The sequence below is a fragment of the Trichechus manatus genome, unplaced genomic scaffold (assembly GCF_000243295.1).
Source record: "Trichechus manatus latirostris isolate Lorelei unplaced genomic scaffold, TriManLat1.0 scaffold00251, whole genome shotgun sequence".
NCBI classification, from domain to species: domain Eukaryota; kingdom Metazoa; phylum Chordata; class Mammalia; order Sirenia; family Trichechidae; genus Trichechus; species Trichechus manatus.
Window position 1 is genome coordinate 1080461 of NW_004444187.1, and position 13174 is coordinate 1093634.

At 41.8% G+C, this 13174-nt stretch overlaps 1 pseudogene; it reads left to right on the forward strand.

The window, feature by feature from the left end:
- Positions 1–11843: 11843 nt before the first annotated feature.
- Positions 11844–12871, forward strand: LOC101347054 (heterogeneous nuclear ribonucleoprotein A1-like; annotated as a pseudogene).
- The last annotated feature ends 303 nt before the right edge of the window (positions 12872–13174 follow it).

Consider the following 13174-nt stretch of genomic DNA (forward strand, 5'->3'; position numbering starts at 1 on the left):
TGGAATTTTGTAACGGAAACAGCTCTGAGAATGAAAACCTTAGGGATGACAAGAACAGGGATCTAAAATGCTGACAGAGAGGTTTCCAGAGCTAAGTCATGCCTTTACCATAAGCAGATGCCTAAGAGAAGTTGGCCACATATGCTGATGAGCATTAACTAGTACCCGTCACCCTTGAAGCACATTTAAAGACCTGTCACATTTAATTGTGTTCATTTGATGCTCACAAGATGATGTGATACAGTAGCCTACAGCAAATGACGTATAGCTTTGCTTAGAAAGCTGGTAACCCCAGTGTATTATATTGCAAACAAATCTTTGCTTGGAGACTATATTTAAGGGACTCAGCTGTAATTATGGGAACATCATTATGCAAATAGTGGTTGCCTTCTGCTGTGAGCCAAAAGATGACATCCAGGGAAAATGGGGAGGCCGCCTGCCTCATTTTTTATATTAAAAGGTGAAACGTATGAAGCTACTTCTCATCACCTTCTGCAATTAAGTTCTTGTTCTAAATATGCTCTCATCACATAGCTACATCAGTTAACAGTATGTTTCATTATATGCATCTGGTGTCAAATTATTGATGCTTGCCCATTCTTTAACACTTTAGCTTTCAGTTTCTGTACCCTTGATTTGCAGTCGGTCCCTTAAACTGAAGTTCATGGTAAACAACTGTCTTAGGCTGGGTTCTCTAGAGAAGTAAAACCAGTAAAGCGTGTAAATACATATAGAGACAGATTTATATCAAGGAAACAGCTCACGCCAATTGTAGAGACTAGAATGTCCCAAGTCCGTGGATCAGGTTAGAGGCCTCTCCCAATTCACACAGCCACAGAAGCTGGCGAGCCCAAGATTGTCAGGTCGGAGAGCAAGGTTCCCGCTCACAGGCTGTGAAGGTCGATGAATTCCAACTTCGGCAGGCAAGACCGCAAGGTTTCTCCTGATTCACGTAACTGCGGGGGCTGGCAAACCCAAGATGGGCAGGTCAGAGAGCAGGGCTCCACTCACAGGCTGTGAAGATTGACAAATCCCAAGTTGGGCAGATAAGCTGATAGCTCAAGTCTCAAGAGCCAGAGGTGAGACCACAGGAGGCAGCCGCAGGATCCAGAGTGAGCAAAAAGCCAGAACGTCTGTTTGGCTACTCACAGTATATTCATTCATGGGAGTGATCACATATAAACACTGAAAATCATGGCCCAGCCAAGTTGACACACAATCTTAACCATCACAACAATCTACCGGAATACTTTGTCATGATTGACATTTGCCTCCTCCCATTGCCATTGAGTGGATTCCGACTCATAGCAACCCTACAGGACAGTGGAGAACTGTCCCATAGAATTTCTAAGGAGTGGATGATGGATTCGAACTGCTGACCTTTTGGTGAGCAGCCTGAACTCTTAACCACCGTGCCATTTAGCCCTCTTAAAAATGACAGAATTCATCCCCTTTATCTCACTACCAAACCTCAAAATTTGTTGACTAATTCTTTCAAAGTTCCCTTTTCTCTTTTATTCTATAGAGTCAGGGGAGGGGGGATGATGGAGCAAGACAGTAGCGGCTCTCAGCTCCATGTGGGCCCTGTGGGTGAGTGGGAAGTCTGGGCGAGTGGGCAGCTGCTCACTTCTTAGTTACATTGAAAAACCAGTTGCCATGGAGTCGATTCAGACTCATGATGGACCCTATGTATGTCAGAATAGAGCTGTGCTCCATAGGGTTTTCAATGGCCCATGTTTTGGAAGTAGATCACCAAGGCTTTCTTTCGAGGCACCTCTGGATGGACTCCAACCTCCCACCCGTTGGTTGGCAGCTGAGCATGTTAACCGTTTGCACTACCCAATGACTCCCTAGTTACACTGGTGTAAATAAATTTCATCATGGAGAATGAGAGAAACTTTCATGAGGATCCCGAAGCCTCATAAATCCGTGGATATATTTAGAACTGGAAAGGATCTTTGAGGACATCTCAGCTTCCCTCAGTTTGTATCTGGGGAAACTGAGGCCAAGAGAAGTGCAGGGATCTGTAAAACTATCAGCCTTTAGGCCAACGCTCCAACACAAATAGGACCACACCCTAAAAGTGTTTGAGAAAATTAAGAACGTTATCTATTGAACGAAACTTCTTTCTCTCAGATTAACCCAACAGATACAAAATAATTTTAGCATCCAGTGGGGATGTTCATTGTTTGTTCATTTTGTTTTATTCCTGGGGTGTTTAGATCTGACTTTCTTTTTATGATGAAGTGCCTCCCTCCTGATAAGGAGCAAGGAGACAAGCCATATCCATGTAGACTGCATGAATTGTCCTCATCTATGACTGTGGGAACCATCTCAAGTGGCAATGGGTCCTGAAGGGCACAATAGGAGAGTAAAATATTTTTATCTACTTTTACTTCTGAAGGAGACAATCTCCATTATTTGATAAATGTTAAAAATACAGGTGAAGATAATTTCCAGCTCATTCTCTTTAGGGCTTGATTGATGCTTGTAGTCGCCGTCTAGTAGATTCCAACTCATGGCGACCCATGGGTACAGAGTAGGACTTCTCTGTGGGGTTTTCAAGGCTGTGACCTTTCAGAGCAGATCACCAGGCCTTTCTTCTGAAGCGACTTTGAGTGGGTTCAAACTGCCAATCTTTTGGCTAGTAGTCAAGCACTTAACTGTTTGTGTCACTCAGGGACTCCTGAGTGCTTGGTAGAAGGTCACTATTGTTTTCCATGGAAGTACTTGCTGTTGGCTGAAATGACATTCCATGATTCTGGTATCTGAGGCATTTAAGGGGCTATATGGAAACCCTGGTGGCGAAGTGGTTAAGAGCTATGACTGCTTAACCAAAAGGTCAGCTGTTCGAATCTATCAGGTGCTCCTTGGAAACCCTATGGGGCATTTCTACTCTGATCTATAGGGTTGCTATGGGTCGGAATCAACTCTATGGCAACGGGTTTTGTTTTGTTTTTTTTTTAATGGCACAAGTTACCCACAACAAAATGATGGGGAAATCCATTCAGGTCAAACCCCCTTACAAATTCTCTCCCAATAAAAATCTTATTATAAATGGAAGTCTCCTAGGCCCAAGATGATGATTTTCTGCAGTATCTGAAAGAGTTCTAACACAAGAGATCTTGGGCAGTTCACTGGAGTTTTCTACAGTAAAGCTATAATCTGCACGTGACTCTGAGACTTGGCATGTGAGCTGTCTCTTCAGTGGATTTGCCTCCCCAAATTGGTTTGTGATGCTGACTGTTTGTATCCTCTGAACATCCTTGTCAAGGTGCATTTCAGTGACAGCATCCTGGACAATCCCCTGTGGTCTGAAAGAGTCAATGCCCTACCTAAGAGACCAGTTTATCCCCTCACATGGCTTCAGCTCAGACACAGAAGCCCCCAGTGCCATGACCACACTCAGCTCTGACTCTGGGCCCCTCAGGGATGTGGGCCCGGGCATGTTATTGAACCACAGAGGCTCAAGGAAGAAGTGGAAGAGGCATGGGACACCCCAGGACCACTATCTGCTCTCCCTTAAACAAGTGTTACTAGATTGCAGTGAACATCTGAGAAGAAGGATCTATCAAATGGCAATTTAGTCTGGTTGGGGCCAGATGACGGGAGGGCGGGTGAGAGGGAAGAGAGGCATAGCTATTGCCAGGTACTGACGACTCTTGGAGATGGTGGGGAATGGCTTTCTCAGCTCCTAATGGTAATCCCCACCCTTCCTCCTGCTGTTACTGCCCCTTCCTTGCCCAGCACATACTTCCTCAGCATCGTGAGGCCCCCAGGGCTCAGGGCCCCAGGACACTGCTTATATCTGCCATGCTTGATGTATAGCTCTGCTCAAGGCTGCCAACAGTCATTTCAAGAGGAGTTTTGAAACTGCCAAAACCATATTTTATTATTCACCCTTTTATTCAAATTATTACAAATCTTGAATAAAAAAAAAATCAGGTATCATTTCTTTTTCAAAAAGTAGCTTTCAGTTTAGAAAATCCAGTTTCACAATAGCCTTTCTGAGCCATATTCATTTATTAAGGAATCTCATAAGGAGACATGGTGGCGCAACTGTTAAGCATTTGGCTGCTAACCTAAAAATTGGCGGTTTGAACCACCAGCCACTCCATGAGATAAAAACCTCGTGATCTGCTTCTGTAAGGATTACAGCCTAGAAAACCCCATAAGGCAGTTCTACTCCATCACATGGGGTCACTATGAGTTGAAATCGACTCAAGTGCACCCAACAACAAGATCAACAAGGAATCTCAGGTTGACTCTGCAAAACCTGAAGCAGAGCTGTCCTGAAGCACTCGGCCTGACGGGGCACGTGCCGGGCCTGCCAACGTTTTCAGGCAGGATATTGTTATTATTTCTCACTTACTGAAGGCTGGCCGGGCTGGCAGTGTCATTCAGCTGAATAGCATTCATCTTCCCTCTTGCCCACTCTCAAAATAAAGCCTCAGAGAGGAGTTCAATGGACCAGAACCATGCTTTTGTGTCTGTTTACTGTACTTTGACCTGGGTTTTCTTATGTTTAAGAGCAGGAATGGTACTCTTAACAGACTTTGCCATTTCCAAAGCTGGTAAATGCTTCTGGCAGGTCTGTGCTGAGTCGAAAAGCAACCCATGGCTGTGAGCCGACAGCTGAGGCATACTTATTTTGACCCTCTCCTTCCCTGGGCAGAGAAGATTTTCATTCATCCATGAGATTGTTCTTTACATTCTTCTGTGGATCAGCAAGGTGACAGGTGGTTTGCAAAGTCCAACATAATAATTATTTTTCTAAATCATAGTTGTTCCAGCTCTAGTTTCTTTTCCTGATATTCACGTGGATTCCTGTTTAACCAAACCTCCCACTTCCACAAGCTAATAAAAGTGTCATGCAGATTGTTATAAAGAACTATTATTATTTACAAGTCCGCATTTTCTGTGAAATCAAAACATAATAAAGTGAATTTTCAGTGTTAACTTTGCTATTTTAAACTTCTAATAGTCTTGCCAAACCATCCGGTGAAAAGAGACCCCTGCAGGTTATGGGAACTATTCCCCCGCATTTTCTCAGGACCACACTTCAAACAACTGAAGAGGCATCTTTCAAGTTTGTGAAGATTTTCAGGGAAGGCAATTGACTTTCCTTACTGATAACTATTCTGTGAGTTAATAGGTAAGACTATCTTCAGAATTGAAAAATTATTCCAGATTTTCACTCTGTGTTTCCTGCTCCTTCTCCCTGCCAGAATGCTTTGCCCAAAAACTCATTGCCATCAAGTCAATTTTGATTCATAGTGACCCTATAGGACAGAGTAGAATGCCCCCATAGCGTTTCCAACTGTATTACGGAAGCAGACTGCCACATCTTTCTCCTACGGAGCAGCTGGCGGGTTTGAACTGCTGACCTTTGCGGTTAGCAGCTGAGTGCTTTAACCACTGCACCATCAGGGTTCCTTGAGTGCTTTGGTAGTGTTTATAAATTCAGGGCCTCTTCACAGCAGCTAGATCCGCCCACGTTGACTTCTCTGGACCATTGTTTTCCATGGAAGTGCTTGCTCCTGACTGAAATGGCATTTTTCTCAGCTTGATTAGAAACATACAAAACCCCTTAACCCTTTACAGAGATTCATGCATCCTGTTTGTTCTACCTATATACAAGCAGTGAAAGCTCAGAAAATGGAAATCAACTCTCCCCATTGTCTCCTCCCTAATAAACTATGTTTTAGGGGTGACCTAACCAAGCAAGGCACTGACTCTGCACTTTAAACATAAAGGTGGCCCCATACTCAGCTGCTTGCTGTCCCTCTAGGATTTCACTTATTCTTTCCAGGAAGTCCCACACCTGCTTGGATGATCTGAAAAAGCAGTGGCGATTCATGTGTCTGTGTGTGTTTTCCAAAGGACATTTCCCCAAAGTATTTTTGCCCAGAAATTACCAGTGAAATATTCCTATCAGCCAACCCTTTGGATTTCTCAGTTTTGGCACTCTTGACATTTTAGGTCAAATAATTCTTTGTATGTGTGTGTGGGAGGTGGGGGTGGGAGGCTCTCCTGTGCATTGTAGGATGTTTAGCAGCATCCCTGGTCTCTACCCACTTGATGCCAATAGCACCCCACTGCCCCAGCTGTGACAACAAAAATGTCTCCAAACCAAAACACAAACCTGTTGCCTTTGAGATGATTCTGACTCACGGCCACCCCGTGTGTTTCAGAATAGAACTGCACTCTATAGGGTTTTCATGGCTACGACCTTTCAGACGAAGATCACCAGATCTTTATCCTGAGGAGCCGATGGGTGTGGTTGAACTGCCAACTTTTTGGTTAAAAGCTGAGTACTCAACCATTTCACCACCGGGGCTCCTTTAGGACATCCAGAGAAAAAAACCAAACCCACTGCCGTCAAGCCGATCCCAACTCATAGCGACTCCATAGGACAGAGTAGAATTGCTCCGTAGGGTTTCCAAGGGCGGCTGGTGGATTCAAACTGCCTACCTTTTGGTTAGCAGCTGTAGCTCTTAACCACTGCACCACCAGGGTTTCCAGGACATTCCGAGAGGAGGGTAATAATAAAGACAAGCTCTGCAAAATGGAGAATGTTTGAGTTTCAAGGGAAGAAAGTGAGAATTTCTGGGTAGTGGCTTTACCCTAAGAGTTTTAAGACCAGGATGGGTGTCATTTACAGGTCTTTTGATGTACTTTATTCACCGAAGCTCCTCCAGCCCCACTGCCAGTTGCCCCTACCTCAGGTAACCACAGCCTAGTGGGGGTGGTATTTTATCAAGGTGAAGGAATCAATGTGGCATCCAAGAGGGGCCAACCAAAAAAAAAAAAAAAATCACCAGGTGCCGTTGAGTTGATTCTGACTCATGGTGACCCCATGTGTTGAAGAGTAGAACTGCACTCTATACAGTTTCCAAGGCTGTAATCTTTCAGAAGTAGATCACCAGGCCTTTCTCCCAAGGTGCCTCTGGGTGAGTTTGAACCACCAACCTTTCAGTTAGTGGTCGAGTGCTTAACTGCACCACCCAGGACTCCATACGTGGGCCAACAAAGTGTGGCAGAGGGACAGCACCTGCTGGAGGTAAGATGAGGTAGAGTGTAGACAGAAACAAGGCAGGAGGTGAGATGAGGTAGAGTGTAGATAGAAACAAGCCGGGGGTGATAGACAAGACAAAAAGGTATTGTTATTCTCTCAGCTAACCAGAGAACTTGGGGCAGATGACAACTGGCTTCCAGAAGGAATCAGAAAGCTATCTTCTTTTACTTGACAATTTTTCATGGGCCAGACTGACCTTATAGTTTATGCTACCCAAGGAAGTTCAGATCAGATGAGAAACACTTGGATGAACAAATAGCTCTTCATCTGTTCCTTCATGCTATTATCCACTTCAAGATAATAGCATGATTAAAATCTGATCAACATGAGCAATGTAAGATTTAGACTATTTTTGAACTCTTGATCTTGTGATTTCCGAGTAGTGACTGACACTGTGAAAACCCCTGTAATTGAATCACAGGCCCTGGGTTTCCCCAGGCAGTCCACCCACTCCTGTTTTAATAGCATCTCAGGCTTTTCTAAGTTTTACAGATGAGAGGCATCACATTACTGCCCGTAAACCCAATTCAAATAATTAAATGATGAAGATACATCCAGTATCCACTCAGCCGGATTGCTCACACTGGTTAGTTCAGCAGAGGCTAGGGAGCATCATGAACCCATCTGTAAATGTTTAGGGGCTTCATGTTACAGGTGGAGGTTGCACACCAACCAAACAGAACAAATAGCAGGAAATACAGAAAACTAAACCCGAGTTGGAGTCTCCAAAAGTCTACCCGCCCATATAAACTTTGGCATCTGCCCCTTGGTCATTATTCTCCAATAGTAATGAAGGTTTCATGAAAGCCTTGAACTCTGAGTCATCATTTTGGATTCGTACTTAATTAAGACAAATACTCTTAGCCTAAGAGTATGACTACAAGAAGGGAGAATGGGTTTAATTTGCCTACACATTGCTGTAACTATAAACAATTCCTTATCTTCTCAGTAACTCTCGTGAAATAATAAGCACTTGAATTTTTTAAAAGTGTTTACACCAGCCCTTGGAGATTTTGTTAGAATCATGATTCACACATGAGAAATTTTCCCCTTCTACAGGGTTTAGCAACTAGAGTAAGAAGTACTCAGTAGACTATGTCTATACAGACAACTGAATTTGGATGCTTCTTCTGGCCATTAACCATTCATTCACTGGCTATTTTATTTTTTCCAAACTGACTGAATGATTGCGGCAAGATGGTCCCTCTGGCTTGCATATTGTAGACAGATAAACAGTTTCTGAGTATTATGCTGTTCTGTCATCTGGATATGGGGCTTCAACAGAGCTGTGAGGAGACAGGAAACTTCCAGAATCCTGAGGGTGAGGATTCCTGTCATACTTCGAAAGAATTTAGCACATAATTTATTGCAGCCTCCACATTTTATTAATGAGAAAACAGAAGAAACTTCATGGTTCAGACTGTGATGTGAGCATGGCACTCTGACTCATCTTCCAGGAAGAGTACTTGTTATTCATTCAACAGGAGATGCTCAATAAAGACTTGGTGAATGAATAATAAGTGTGGCCCTAAGGACTAAATCCAATCATGCATGTGAAAGCTGTTTGTAAAGAAAAAGTAAAGTATGGGTATTAGGTGTTAGCCCTTCCAGAAGGCTCTGAGCAAGGGCATGTCTGTCTCAGTCACTGTTGCGTTTCCAGACATGTCCTTGCTCAGAGCCACACTTAGATACAGATATGATTATCCCCATTTTTGAGACAAGGCAGGTTTCAGAGAAATTGAGTAATTTGCCCAAGGTATAAAACCAAAAGAAAAAAACAAACAAACTTGTTACTGTCGAGACAATTCTGACTCATAGCAACCCTATAATACAGAGTAGAACTGCCCCGTAGGGCTTTCAAGGCTGTGATATTTACAGAAGCAGACTGCCATATCTTTCTCCCGTGAAGTGGCTGGTGGGTTCAAACCACAAACCTTTTGGTTTGTAGCCTAGCGCTTAACCACTGAGCCACCAGGGCTCAAGGTATAGAGGCATATAAGCTCATAAGAGGCAGAGCCTTGATGAAATCTTTGTCTTCTAATGCCCATTCCAGTGTCTTTTCTAGTATACCAAAGTTCGCTCTGATTAAAACTTACTAAGAAGTATTCTGTCCAATGGGCTACTGAAAATGACCTAGTTGATTCAATGACCATATTTTCCAAACAAAAATGAGGATTTCTAAAGAATTTTTATGATTTCTGATTTCATTTATGTGAAATCCAGACAGCAAATCATATGTAGAGACACACTTAACAAAACTCTATCAAAATGTGACTTTTAATTATACATTTAACAAAGCACATTTATTTAAAATAAAATACCCTCAAAAATCAACAATAAATCAAACAGTTGACTTTTCAATAGAAACAATGGAAGCCAGACAATAAAACGATATTTTTAAAGTTGTTGTTGTTAGGTGCCATCAGGTTGGTTCCAACTCATAGCGGCCCTGTGCACAACAGAACGAAACACTGTCCTGTCCTGCTCCATCCTCACAATCGCTGTTATGCTTGAGCCCATTGTTGCAGTCACTCTGTCAATCCATCTCCTTGAAGATCTTCTTCTTTTTTGCTGACCTTCTACCAAGCATGATGTCCTTCTCCAGGGACTGATCCCTCCTGATAACATATCCAGAGTATATGAGACGTGGCCTCACCATCCTTGCTTCTAAGGACCATTCTGGTTGTACTTCTTTCAAGACAGATTTGTTCATTCTTTTGACAGTCCATGGTATATTCAGTATACCAATAGCATAGCTTCCAGCATCACAGCAACACACAAGCCCCGACAGTACAATAAACTGACAGGCTCATGGGGGAACATGAAGTATGGGAAGATTTGTCTAATGTTAGATGATTAGATAATGTTTCTAAGTAGATTTCCTACTTTCTGATCTAGATACAGTCCAGGAGGGCTGGAGTAATACATGTTCCTGGCACTGACCTCCAGTTGATCTCCAACTGACCCTAGCTTAGTCCAACCTATGGCTGAAATTGTTTCTGACGGTGCCAAATAAGTAAAGAGAAAGTCTCTTCTTTAGAAAGTAAGGGAACCAAGGATAAGTCCTTACGTAAATATCTAAGGGGTAGAGGAGAGCAAGAGAGAGAATCGTTGTCTAAATGGAATCTTAAAAGAGGGATCAGGGAGAGGGTGGAGAATTTTTATTACAGTCATTCTAAAAGTGTGTGGCTTTACACTCATGTTTATTTATAATGGAAAAAAAAAAAAAAAACAGCTGTCCCCAGATATGCATTTTAATTTGTGAGAAAGCTGCTAAGAAATGTGAGATCATGGAGAAGGTGGAACTTGAAATAAATAAATAAATGAAATCTAGGCAATTTAATCCTGCTTAGAATGTGATTCATCTTTTTGGAGCAATGAATAGTGTGAGTCGATGTCCAAAAGCAATTTTTCTATTTCTTGGACATGTAAACATTTTTCCTATAGCAGCTATAGCAGAATCAGATCCTTAGGTAGCTAGGTTATATTGACACCCATGTGTGGGAACAACTCACCCCCAAATGTCATTTTCCTTTCCTAGTCCTCGAATGGGGCTTAAAATTCTTACCCTTAGTTATTCTGTCTGGGGGTTAAGACCTATCTTCTGAAATTTTCTTTTAAAATGCTTGGATGTAAGTCGAATTTATTCCTTAATTCAACAATTATTTATTCAGCAAGTATCTGACTCATCTTACCACCTGCCAAATATTTTCCCCAGTGTAGAGGGAATGGCATTTAATAAAATAAATGAAGTAAATTAGACTTCTATTGGTAATATGGCAGACTGTCCAAAAAAGATGGCTCCTGCTACAAAACACCTAGAAATTTTGCATAAGATAAAATAAGCATCCTTTGAAATGTGTAAGTGAACTTCCCCTACTCCCACCCTCAAATACAGGAAAGCTCCAAGGACCAAAATTAAGAAGAAACTGAAAACCCAAGTTTTGATGCCCAAGTGGAGGTTTATTAATATTCCTATATAGAAGTTTGGGTTTTAAAGGTCACGTGAGTATAGGAAAAAAGGTCTTGGGCCTTCTTAAAGTGCGGAATTAGAATTAAGACACATCTCATTCCTTCCCACATAAAGTCAAAACCTTCAAATGGCTATACACTCAATAAAGGAAAAATCTTACCACCAGCACAGGAAATCAACAAGCAACCAGTTTGTTGTGACATGGGATTGAGATAGTGAAAAATGCGTCTTCTGACCATTTACAGTTACTAGCCTCTCCTCACCTTAGTCTGGTATTAGAATTTACCCAACTTGTATGCTCCAGGAATAGCCTAGCCAAGAAATTAACCTAAAAACAAAAGCAGTTCCAAATTGAGGTGTTAGCAGATATAAGAGCAAAACCTCTTTGAGAGTCACATTCTCAACCGAGCTGCAGAGGATTCTCACAATTAAAGCTTCACCTAACCTGAGTTCACAATCCAAAATTACAAGTCATGGCACAAAATAAGCCACCATGACCAAGAGTCACAGAAACAACAAACCACACAATTAGACTCCCCAAAACTTCAATAAATAGAATTATTATACATAAACTATAAAATAAATATTGAGGAATGATAAAAGAAAATTCAAAATGAATAGTAAACACGAAGCAGGTATGTGATAAAGGAAAAAAATTAAGCATATTTGAAAAAGAACTAAAAAGAAGATCTAGAATTAAATATATAACCACTGATGTTGAAAATCCAGTGATCTTCTACCTGTGGACACTGCTGAGGAAACATTGTTAAAGTCTTTCCTCCTGCTGTCATCATGTCCAACTCAGAGCTTCCCAAGGAACCCAAATGGTTCGAGAAGCTCTTCATCAGAGGTTTGAGCATTGAAACAACCAAAGAAAGTCTGAGGAGCCATTTTGAGCAATGGGAAATGCTCACAGACTGTGTGGTAATAGGTGATCCTAGCATCAGGCACTCCAGAGGCTTTAGGTTTGTCACGTATGTAATTGTGGAGAAGGTGGGTGCAGACATGAATGTGAGGCCACACAAGGTAGATGGAAGAGTTGTGGAACCAAAGAGGGCTGTCTCAAGAGAAGGCTCTCAAAGACCAGTTGCTCACGTACTCGTGAAAAAGATCTTTGTTGGTAGCATTAAGGAAGACACTGAAGAACATCAAGTAAAAGATTATTTTGATCAGTATAGGAAGACTGAAGTGATTGAAATCATTACTGATTGAGGCAGTGACAGGTTTTGCTTTCATAACATTTGGTGACCATGACTCCTTGGATAGGATTGTCATTCAGAAATAGCATATTGTGAAGTAAGGAGTGCATTACCTAAGCATGGGATGATGGCCAGTGATTTATCCCAGTCAAAGTGGTTCTGAAAACTTAAGTGATAGTTGTGGAGACGTTTTTGGTGGGAATGACAACTTTGGTCATGGAGGAAACTTTAGTGGTCTTGGTGGCTTTGATGGCAGCCATGGTGGTGGTGGATATAGTGGCAGTGGAATGGCTATAATGGATTTGATAATGAGAAAAGAAATTTTGGAGTAGGTGGAAGCTACAATGACTTTGGCAATTGCAGTGATTAATCTTCAAATCCAGGACTAATGAAGGGAGGAAACTTTGGAGACAGAAACTGTGGTTCTTATGATGGTGGAGGCCAATACTTTGCCAAACCACAAAACCAAGGTGAATATGGAGGTTCTAGCAGCAGCAGTAGCTACAGCAGTGGCATAAGGTTTTATGAAATGGAGCTTTGCTGGAGAGCCAGAGAAGTAACAGGAAAACTACAGGTTACAACAGATTTGTGAACTCAGCCAAGAACAGTAGCAGGGCCTAGCTGCTACAAAGAAGACATATTTTAGAAAATACTCCTTATGGGCAAAAAACATAAAGTCTGTATTTGTGACTAACTGTAGTTATTTTAGTTTCTGTTCTGTAGAAGATGCAAAACATTCCAACAAAGAGTTTTGATGTAGTTTTTTTTTTTTTCGCATCTGTGTTGTTGATTGCTAACTATAATAGTCTGATCATAAGGCTTAATAAAAATATCTTTAAAAAAAACACTGTGTGGTGGTGGTAAACAGGGAAATAGATATAGCTAAAGAGAGAGTTAATGAAGTGGAAGATAGAGCTAAGGAAA